Genomic DNA, 11,096 nt, shown 5'->3' with positions numbered 1-11,096 from the left:
AATGTATTTGTACTAAGTATGTTCTTTTTAAAATTATTTTTAGTTATATCCACAGTGTGTATACAGCCATGATGCAACCATTGATGGCTTCTTCCCTGTCATCCCCACTCCACAGGGACCCTCCTTATTGGGAATGTGGGTGGTGCATTCTGGGATTTACCATCAGTTATGGGTAAGAGACAATGTCTTTGAGCATAATGTATGTTCTTAATAAAAATAAAATAGAGGGCTGAAGGGATGGCTTAGAGGATAAGGCATTTGCCTTCAAAGCCAAAGGACTCAGGTTTGATTCCCCAGGATCCACGTTAACCAGATGAACAAGAGGCGCAGAGTCTGTAGTTTGTCTGCAGTGGCTGGAGGCCCGGGTACCCCCATTTTTTCATCTATCTACCCTTCTTCTTCTGTCAAATAAATAAAATAATTAAATTATGTTAAATTAAAATAAAAATGGATCAGGCCAGGTGGTGGTGCATGCCTTTAATCCCAGCACCCAGAAAACATAGGATTGCTGTGAGTTCAAAGCCACACTGAGATCCTGAGAATACAGAGTGAATTCCAGGTCAGCATAGGCTAGAGTGAGATCCTACCTCTAAACCCCCACCCAAAGAGAAAGAGAGAGAGAACGGGCTGGACAGATGGCTTAGGGGATAAGGCACTTACCTGCAAAGGCTAAGAAGGCTTGTTGGAATCTCCAGGTCCCACATATAGCTGCCAGTTGCAAAAGTGACATAGGCATGCAATTTCGCACATTTACAATAGGGGGAGCACACATGTGCCAAAGGGGAATCTCACTTCTTGGGTTTATTCACATAGACTGAAAGGCCCTGGCAATGCCCTTTTTCTCTCAACCTATCTCTCTCTTTCTCTCTGGCTCTTTCTCCACTTTATGTCTCTCAAAAAAAATAGAGATCATAAAGGAAATTTTAAAGTCTATTGCCACTAAATTAAAATCAATAATATATCTTTCAGACACCCAAATAAACATCAAACTACTATGACAAAAAAAAGGAAATACTAATATAAATGTATTACTATGTGGAAACAATTTCTTGATGCTTTCAACATTCAATAATAAGTTAATTTTTAAAAAAATGTTAATAGGATACAATGAAATAAAATATGAAACATAATAGTGGCTGAAGATGGCACTGAAGCTCTGTCTCTGTGAAGGAGACCCACACATTTAATATTTTGAGGGAGATTTTGATTTCATGATTAAAAATAAAACAAATATAGACTCAAGCTCTTAGCTCTTTGGCAGGGTGAGCACAGTCTGGGATATTCAAACATACACAGAAAAGAATACTTCCTTATAAGTAGATAGCATATATATATATATATATATATATATATATATATATATATATATATAGAGAGAGAGAGAGAGAGAGAGAGAGAGAGAGAGAGAGAGAGGAAGAAAGAGAAGGTTTTAAGGGTAGGGTCTTTTTCTAACTAGGCTGACCTGAAAATTACTATGTAGTCTCAGGTTGTTCTTGAACTCAAGGCAATTCTCCTACTTCTGCCACCCAGTACGGGGATTAATGGCGTGTACCACCACATCTTGCTTGGATATTAAATATATTAACAGAATTGGATAGGAAGAAATTAATTTGTAAGAATCTATACTTGCTAACTGTGTATAATCTCCTTACTCAGAAGGCATATATGGGTAGATTGCATAAGTTGAAGGCCAACGTTTACTACATAAATGTATTTAGTACATTAGCATGGTCTACACCTTCAGATTGCTAGCCCAAATTAATTATTTCTCTTTTAATTTGGTCCTGGTTAATAGGTAATAGCAATGAAAAAAATGCATACATAGAAAATTGGTATCAAGAAATGAAGCTGATACTGTGCAAAATATGACTAAGGGGTTATTATGCCTTTGGAACTGATTCGTGAAAGATATGTGGCAAAATTTGGAACTGCTCCTAATGGAAGGCTTGAAATTCTACCTAGAGAGTTTAACAAATCAACCTCTCTCATGGGAGTGCACAAGATCAGAATGTTGATAGAAATGTAAATAGAGGTCAGACATTGTGGCACCAGATTTTAATCCCAGCACTTCAGGCGGAGGGGGGGGGGAGTGGGGGGGCAACACTGAGACATTGAGTTAGGAGAATAATCCTTGTGAATTTCAGGCCAATTTGAGACTACATAATTAATTCCAGGTAAGCCTTGGCTAGAACAAGATACTACTTCAAAAGTAGAAGAAAAAAAAAAAGAATCTAAAAGTATAAGGAAAGAAAAAAGAAAGAAAGAAAGAAGGAAGGAAGGAAGGATTGAAGGAAGGAAGGTGACTGAATAAGTCACAGCTTGCAAATTTACAGCAGAAAAACCAAATTCTATCACGAATTTGACTAGAGGCCTTTTAATTTAAATTTTGGCACAGAACTTGACTGCATTTTGCCAGTATCCATACAATTTACACGATGCTATAAGGTAGGGAGGAGAGGGAAGGTCTTCAGAGGATGATATTATATATATGTAAGTAGAAGAACACATTACAGGTAAGGAAAGGGCCTAAGGGGAGTCAGGGGAAGAGACTATAAAGAAAGGGTCATTCAATTCAATTCAAATTCAAGATATCCTGAGTAAGACATATGAAAATCTGTTTTCTTAAATAATAGCACATGTGTCTGGAGTTTGTAGGCAGTGGCTGGAGGCCCTGCCACACCCATATTTTCTCTCTGTCAAATAAATAAAAAAATTAATTAAAATAAAATAAGAGTGGACCCGGTGGTGGTTCACGCCTGTAATCCCTGCAGTTGGTAATCATAAAATCACTGTGACATTGTCTCAGAAAAGAGAAAAGAAAAGAAAGCGGGAGAATAAATCAATGAATAAATTCATAAATAAATAAGAAAGAAAGAAAGAAAGAAAGAAAGAAAGAAAGAAAGAAAGAGAATGAAAGGAACTATAATGGAAGAGTTTATATTACAAACAATTGAAAATGAGACTATTATGTCAGGCGGTGGCACATACCTTTAATCTCAGCACTCAGGAGTCTGAGGTAGGAGGATAACTGTGAGTTTGAGATCAACCTGAGACTACATAGTGAACTTCAGGTCAGCCAGAGCTAGAGTGAGACCCTACCTCAAACAAGCAAACAAACAAAAAGAAAATTATATCATTAAAATTTTCAAGTAAAATAAGAAGAAATTTTAGGACACCACAATTAACAATTACTGTATTCCATAATAATTATACAGGAAAGATACCCCAAGTTACATATTACCTACTTAAATCTTCAAATATCAGTCAAGAGTCAGTGTGCCATATAATTCAGAGAAGTTTTAAAAAAGCATGTTACCTGGAAAGGGTGAACTACCAGACTGGTGTAAGTTGGACCTTTCTAACCCTACATGAATGTTTCTATGCCAACTGAATTGTGAGGAGTTTCTGACCTCATAATGAAAAATAAAAATAAAATGCCCACTTTTTCCCAGTAGCAGGATAGGTCCAGACAAGAGCCTCAGGATTTAAGCAGGATTTTAATGTAAACGGAGTAAAGGAATTCAATTATTAGTATATACATTATTGTATTTGAGAAGCATTTTTGAATAAATAACCATATTGACAAATATATGCAAAAGAATGCTGAAATTGATATCATTACAATTACCCTGAATTAAGGGATGAAAATTTCTGTATAACACATTATGAGGTTATCATACTGTATAATGAATAAGAAAAAGGGAAAGGCAAGAAGATCGTTAATCTTCATTGCCAATTTCACTAGATTTGGAGTCACTTAGGAAACACTTCCTTGGGTATATTTTTGATTGAGTTACTAGAGACTTAATTGTGAGAGCTGCTGCCTAAGTGGACAATACAATGTTATAAAAATTATAAAATTATAAAAATCTGTTTTCTTAAATAATAGCACATGTGTCTGGAGTTTTCAGGCAGTGGCTGGAGGCCCTAGTGCACCCATATTATCTCACTGTGAAATAAATAAAAAAAATATTTAAAATAAAATTTAAAAAGAGTGGGCCTTGTGGTGGTGCACACCTGCAATCCCTGCAGTTGGTAAGCATAAAATCACTGTGAGTTCAAGGCCACCCTGAGAAAACAGAGGGAATTCCAGGTCAGCTTAGGCTAGAGTGAGATCCTACCTAGAAAACCGAGAGAGAGAGAGAGAGAGAGAGAGAGAGAGAGAGAGAGAGAGAGAGAATAAGAATGGGCTGGACGAATGGCTTAGGTATTAAGGTATTTGCCTGCAAAGCCTAAGAAGGCTTGTTGGAATCTCCAGATCCCACACATAGCTTCCAGAAGCAAGTGACATAAGAATGCAATGTCGCACATGTGCACTAGGAGGAGTGCCCATTTGTCTAATGGGGATCTCACTTCTTTTTGTTGTTGTTGTTTAATTTCACATATTTTTTGAAATTTATTATTATTTTTTACTAATTTGTTTTGTACTCAGTGAATACAGTCAAGTTGTTACCATTATTAGGCTCATCCATGTACTATCCCCTTACCCTGGCTGGGATCCCACTTCTGGAGTTTATTCACAAAAGCTGAAAGGCTCTGGCATGCCCATTCTCTCTCAACATCTTTCTCTCTCTATGGCTCTTTCTCCCTCTTTCTGTCTCTCAAACAAATACAGATCAGAAAGGAAATTTTAAAGCCTATTGCCACTAAATTAAACTCAATAATATATCTTTCAGAGCCAAAGATAAATGTCAAAGTACTATGACAAAATATACGAAACCGTAATAAAAATTTATTACTATGTGGACACAATTTCTTGAAGCTTTCAACATTCAATAATACTGTATTTTTAAAACTATTAATAGAACACAAATAAGTAAAATAAGAAATATAATAATAGCTGAAGAAGGCACTGAAGCTCTGTCACTTGAAGGACACCCACACATTTAATATATTGAGGGAGATTTGATTTTATGATTAAAAATAAAACCAATGTAGACACCAGCTCTTAGCTCTTAGACAGGAGCAGCCTTGTGAGGAATATTATGCAAACATTTACAGAAAAGAATATGTCCTTATAAGTGAACATATGTGTGTGTATATATACATGTATGTGTGTGTATATATATATATATATTTATTTACATATATATACATATATATTTACATATATATATACTTACACATACACATATATATACATTTACATGTATCTATGTATATATGTATGTATGTGTGTATATGTGTGTATGTATATGTATGTATGTATGTATGTGTGTGTATGTATGTATATGTATGTATGTGTGTGTATATATATATATATATATATATATATATATATATATATATATATGTTTTTTTTATATAGGGTCTTTTTCTACCCAGGCTGACCTGGAAATCACTATGAAGTCTCAGGGTGGCCTCGAATTCAAGGCAATCTTCCTACCTCTGTCTCCTGAGTGCTGGGATTAAAGGCATGTACCACCACACCTGCCTTGGATTTTAAATATATTAAGAGAATTGGATAGGAAGAAATTAATTTGTAAGAATCTATACTGGCTAGCTGTGTATAATCCTTTTATTCAGAAGGCATATGCAGGTAGATTGCATGAGTTGAAGGCAAACCTTTCCTACACAATTATATTTAATACAGCCTGGAATACAGAATGAGACATTGTCTCAGAGAAGAGAAGAGAAAAGAAAGTAGGAGAAGAAATTAATGAATAAATGAATAAATAAATAAGAAAGAAAGAAACAAAGAGAATGAAAGGAGGTATAATTGAAGTTTTTATAGTAGAAACCATTGAAAATGAGACAACTATGCTGGGTGTGGTGGCACATACCTTTAATGTGAACACTCAGGATTCTGAGGTAGGAGGATAACTGAGTTTGATGACAGCCTGAGACTACAATGTGAATTTTAGGTCAGCCCAAGCTAGAGTGAGATCTTACCTCAAACAAACAAAAAGAAAGTTAGACGATTAAAATTTTCAAGTAAGCCGGGCGTGGTGGCGCACGCCTTTAATCCCAGCACTTGGGAGGCAGAGGTAGGAGGATCGCTGTGAGTTCAAGGCCACCCTGAGACTCCATAGTGAATTCCAGGTCAGCCTGGGCTAGAGTGAGACCCTACCTCGAAAAACCAAAAAAAAAAAAAAAAAAAAAAAAAAAAATTTCAAGTAAAATTAGGGGAAATTTTAGGAGAGTACAATTAAACAATTACTGTACTGTATTTCATAATATTTATACAGGAAAGAAAACCCGACTTCTGGCCAAGATGGCTACTGCCTAGCTGCCCTGTAAATACTGGGGAAGAAAAGGCAAGAAATTAAGGGTTTTATGGGTCTTCTTGTAAGTGGGGTGCTCAGAAGGGGAGAAATCAGGGAATTGAAGATCCCCTCGCAGGCAGGTAGACCACCCATTTCAACAAATAGCTGTTGTGCCCTCTCACCATCCCGCGCACCATCACTGTCCCGTGCACCGTCTCACGGCACCCTGACACCATTGCGGGCCATGTCCCATGTCCCGCCACCTTCCATCCCATCCAGTGCCCCGTCGCCCTCCTATGCACGGTCCTGTACCCTGTCCCACGTCCTGCCACTGTGTCACTTCCCACACCCCCTGCAGTCCCTCGCACCACCGCCGTGCCCTGTCCTGCACCCCGCTGCCTCTCCGCACAGCTGTGCCCTGCCACAGGCCCGCCACCACTGCAGAAGCTCAAACTGCTCTGCACATTTGCCCACATTTCTGCTCCTGCCACTGCACATTCAGTGAGTCCAGTCCCACAGCAACTGCCACACAAACCCAGACTACGTCTCTGGCTTGCACCAGTTAAGGTGCCTTCCCAGCCAGCCCCCATTCTCCTGATACGGGGGGGGAGGGGCACAGACTGTTTCCAGGTCCCAGTATACCCAACAAGAGTTTAGGCTGCTTTAGACCTTGGTACCTCAGGGCCCCTCCAAGCTCAAACGCACGCAGCTTTGGTGTATTACCACTTGAGAATTCAGAAAACTTTGGTGCCCCTTTCAGGAAGTAGATAGGCAGCTCTGGCAAGTGGGAGCCAAAGCCCAGGCTGCTTGGCAACTGCCCCAGGCTGCCTCAGATTCCCATTGCACTAGACCACACGCTGATCCATCCACCTATGTGCCCATACACTGTCATGAGCAGACCACAGCACAAAAGAAATAACTTGAAAAATCAAATGCAAGAAAATACAGTTAGATCACCTAGGCCTGCAATGAATAATATATCTAACCAAAACATAGAAGAACTATCAGGATCAGAATATCAAATTGAAGATATGAGCAATGCAACCCTGACCAACCTACTTATAGAACTTGCAGAAAAGCAACAAAGGACCGACAATTGTGTGGATGCTACCATTATGAAGCTAGAACAAATTGATAAGATATTGGAAGGATTTCAAAGAGAATTAAGGGAGTTGAGGGAGAGTGAAAAAAAAGAGGAGCTTAAAATCAGCTGGCCATACTAAATGAAGATATAAAGAAATGCCAGGATGAATTCCAAGAATCATCAAGCAAATCAGAAAATGATATGAAAAGGGAGCTTGACAGAACAATGGAAATGATACATAGAAAAGTAGTAGAAAATGCAAACATAATTGAACAAGTCCTAAACTCTCTAGAGGCTCTCAAGAATAGAGTCAGTGAAGTAGAGGATAGAAACTCTGATCTTGAAGACAAGATGAAAGAAACAGTTCGAGAGTTCAAAAACTTCAGTAAGTTCAAAAGTTTCTGTGAACAGAACATGAGAGAATTGTGGGATACACTTAAACATCCTAATATCAGAATCATTGGAATACAAGAAGGAGAAGAATTTCAGACCAAAGGCATGGAGAACTTATTTAACAAAATAATTGAAGAAAACTTCCCCAGTCTCTTAAAAGAAAGGCCCATCAAGATATAAGAAGCCAACAGAACTCCAAACAGACCACACCAAAGGAGAAACTCTCGAAGATATATTATTGTTAAAACTCTAAACATTTATACCAAAGAGAACATCCTAAAAGCAGCTACGGAAAAACAGTGCACCACTTTCAAAGGTAACCCCATCAGAATTACTTCAGACTTCTCAATGGAAACCCTGAAAGCTAGAAGGGCCTGGAGTAAAACTCTCCAAAGTCTAAGAACATATGGATTCCAACCCAAACTACTCTACCCGTCAAAAGTACCCCTCATAATAGATGGTGAAAGAAAAACCTTCCATGACAAATCTCAGCTTTACAATTATATGAACACAAAACCAAACCTACAGAGAGTATTTCAGGAAATTCTCCATAAAGAAGAAACAAATAACCAAACTCAAATGCCTACAAGAAGCAGATCACAACAACCAAACACAGAGGAGGCACAAAAAATTTCAAAGCCCATGAAAACACCAAAACACATCTACCACCATAATATGACAGGGATCAAATCAAATCTCACAGTCGTTACCCTAAATATGAATGGCCTTAATTCACCCATCAAGAGACAAAAGCTAACAGGATGGATCAAAAAATTAAACCCTCAATCTGTTCCCTTCTAGAAACCCACCTCAGCACTAAAGACAGACACCTCCTCAGGGTAAAGGGGTGGAAAACAATATTTCAAGCAAATGGGAATAAGAAACAAGCAGGTGTAGCTATGTTAACATCAAATAAAATAGACTTCAAACCAAAAATAATCAAAAAAAAAAAAGGCCACTTCCTACTTATGAAGGGAAGAATCCATCAAGAGGATATTACAATCATAAATCTGTATGCACCAAACACAGGGACACCACAGTTCATAAAACAAAACCTACTTGACAATAAAAAAGAAATAACCATCAACACCATCATAGCTGGGGACTTCAATACACCATTATCAGTAATAGACAGATCATCCAAACAGAAAATCAACAGGGAAGTAAGAGAGCTCAACAAAACCATAGATCATTTAGACCTAACGGACATCTACAGAACTTTCCACCCCAAATCCACAGACTACACATTCTTCTCAGAAGCCCATGGGACATTCTCTAAAATAGACCATATACTGGGTCACAAAGACTGCCTCCACATATTTAGGAAAATTGACATATTTCCCTGCATGATATCAGATCACAATGCTATATTGCTAGAAATCAACAACAAAAGACCCACCAAAAGTCACAATGAACCTGGAAACTGATCAGCACACTCTTAAACAATAAATGCATAGTAGATGAAATTAAAAAAAAGGAAAATGCAAAATCCCTGGAATTGAATGACAATGAGAACACATTATTCCAAAACTTATGGGACACAATGAAGGCACTCCTCAGGGGAAAATTCATAGCACTCAATGCCTTCATAAAAAAGACAGAAAGATCCCAAATCAATAACCTAACCATCCACCTAAAGGCACTAGAAAAACAAGAAAACTCCAACCCAAAGAGCTCCAGAAGGAAAGAAATAATTAAAATCAGAGCAGAAATTAATGAATTAAAAACCAAGGAAACAATTATGACAACTGATAAAACAAAGAGCTAGTTCTTTGAAAAAATGAACAAGATTGAAAAACCTCTGGTCAATTTGATCAAGCAAAAAATGGAGAGGCTTCAAATCAGAAGAATCATCAAGACTTATTTCAAAAACCTCTACTCCACAAAACTGGATAAAGTGGAGGAGATGGATAAATTCCTGGACACTTACCATCAATCAAAGCTAAACTCAGAACAGATTAATCACCACCATGAACCCATCACACTCATGGAGATTGAAAAAGTAGTAAAAAACCTCCCCCAAAAGAAGAGTCCAGGACCCAGATGGCTTCTCAGTTGAATTCTATCGAACCTTCATGGAAGAACTCAAACCAATCTTCCTAAAACTGTGCCACACAATTGAAGAACAGGGAAAGCTATCCAACTCCCTTTATGAAGCTAGTATCACCCTAATTCCAAAACCAGGCAGAGATGCCATAAGAAAAGAAAACTACCAGCCTCTTTCCCTAATGAACTTAGATACAAAGATCCTGAACAAAATCTTCACAAACCAAATCCAACAACACATCAAAAGCATTATCCACCTGGACCAAGTGGGACTCATCCCAGGAACACAAGGGTGGTTCAAAATATGGAAATCTGTCAATGTAATACACCACATAAGCAAGGTTAAACATAAAAACCACATAATCATTTCAATAGATGTAAAAAAGGCCTTTGACAAGATAAAACATCACTTCATGATCAAAATACTGGAGAGAATTGGCATAGTTAGTACATATCTTAACATAATAATGGGAATATACAAAGCTCTGAAGGCCCATATAATACTTAATGGAGAGAGACTGGAGGAATTCCCATTAAGATCAGGAACAAGACAGGGATGTCCTCTCTTACCTCTGCTTTTCAATATAGTGCTGGAAGTCCTGGCTCAAGCAATAAGACAGGAGAAGGAAATAAAAGGGATACAATTTGGAAAAGAAGAAGTTAAGTTAGCTCTGTTTGCTGATGACATGATTGTATATGTAAGAGACCCGAGAGACTCCATCCCCAAACTCCTGAAGCTGATTAACTCCTATAGCAAAGTAGCAGGATACAAAATCAATGCACAAAAATCAGTAGCATTTTTATATGCAAAGGAGAAAGATACAGAGAAAGAAATAAGGGACATAGTCCCATTTTCAATAGCAACAACAACAACAAAATACCTTGGAATAATGTTAACCAAGGAAATGAAAGATCTATACAATGAAAGCATAAAATCATTCAAAATGGAAATTAAGGAGGACTTGAGAAAATGGAAAGACCTCCCAGGCTCCTGGATAGGTAGAATTAACATTGTGAAGATGACAATCCTACCAAAGGCAATATATAGATTTAATGCAATTCCAATTAAAATCCCTACAGTGTTCTTCACAGACATAGAAAAAATGATCTCAAGTTTCATATGGAGAGGCAGAGGTCCTTGCATACCCACACATATCCTCAGCAAAAGAAATACCTCTGGTGGCATTACCATACCTGATCTAAAGTTATATTACAAAGCAATAGTAATAAAAGCAACATGGTACTAGCATAAAAACATGAGTATAGACCAATGGAATAGATTTGAGGACACATAATTTGGGTCAAGCAACTATAGCTACTTGATATTTGACAAAGGCCCGGACAATATAGGCTGGAAAAAAGATAGC

This window comes from Jaculus jaculus, chromosome X, assembly GCF_020740685.1.
Source record: "Jaculus jaculus isolate mJacJac1 chromosome X, mJacJac1.mat.Y.cur, whole genome shotgun sequence".
Classification (NCBI taxonomy): Eukaryota; Metazoa; Chordata; class Mammalia; order Rodentia; family Dipodidae; genus Jaculus; species Jaculus jaculus.
This window is presented reverse-complemented; position numbering follows the sequence as displayed.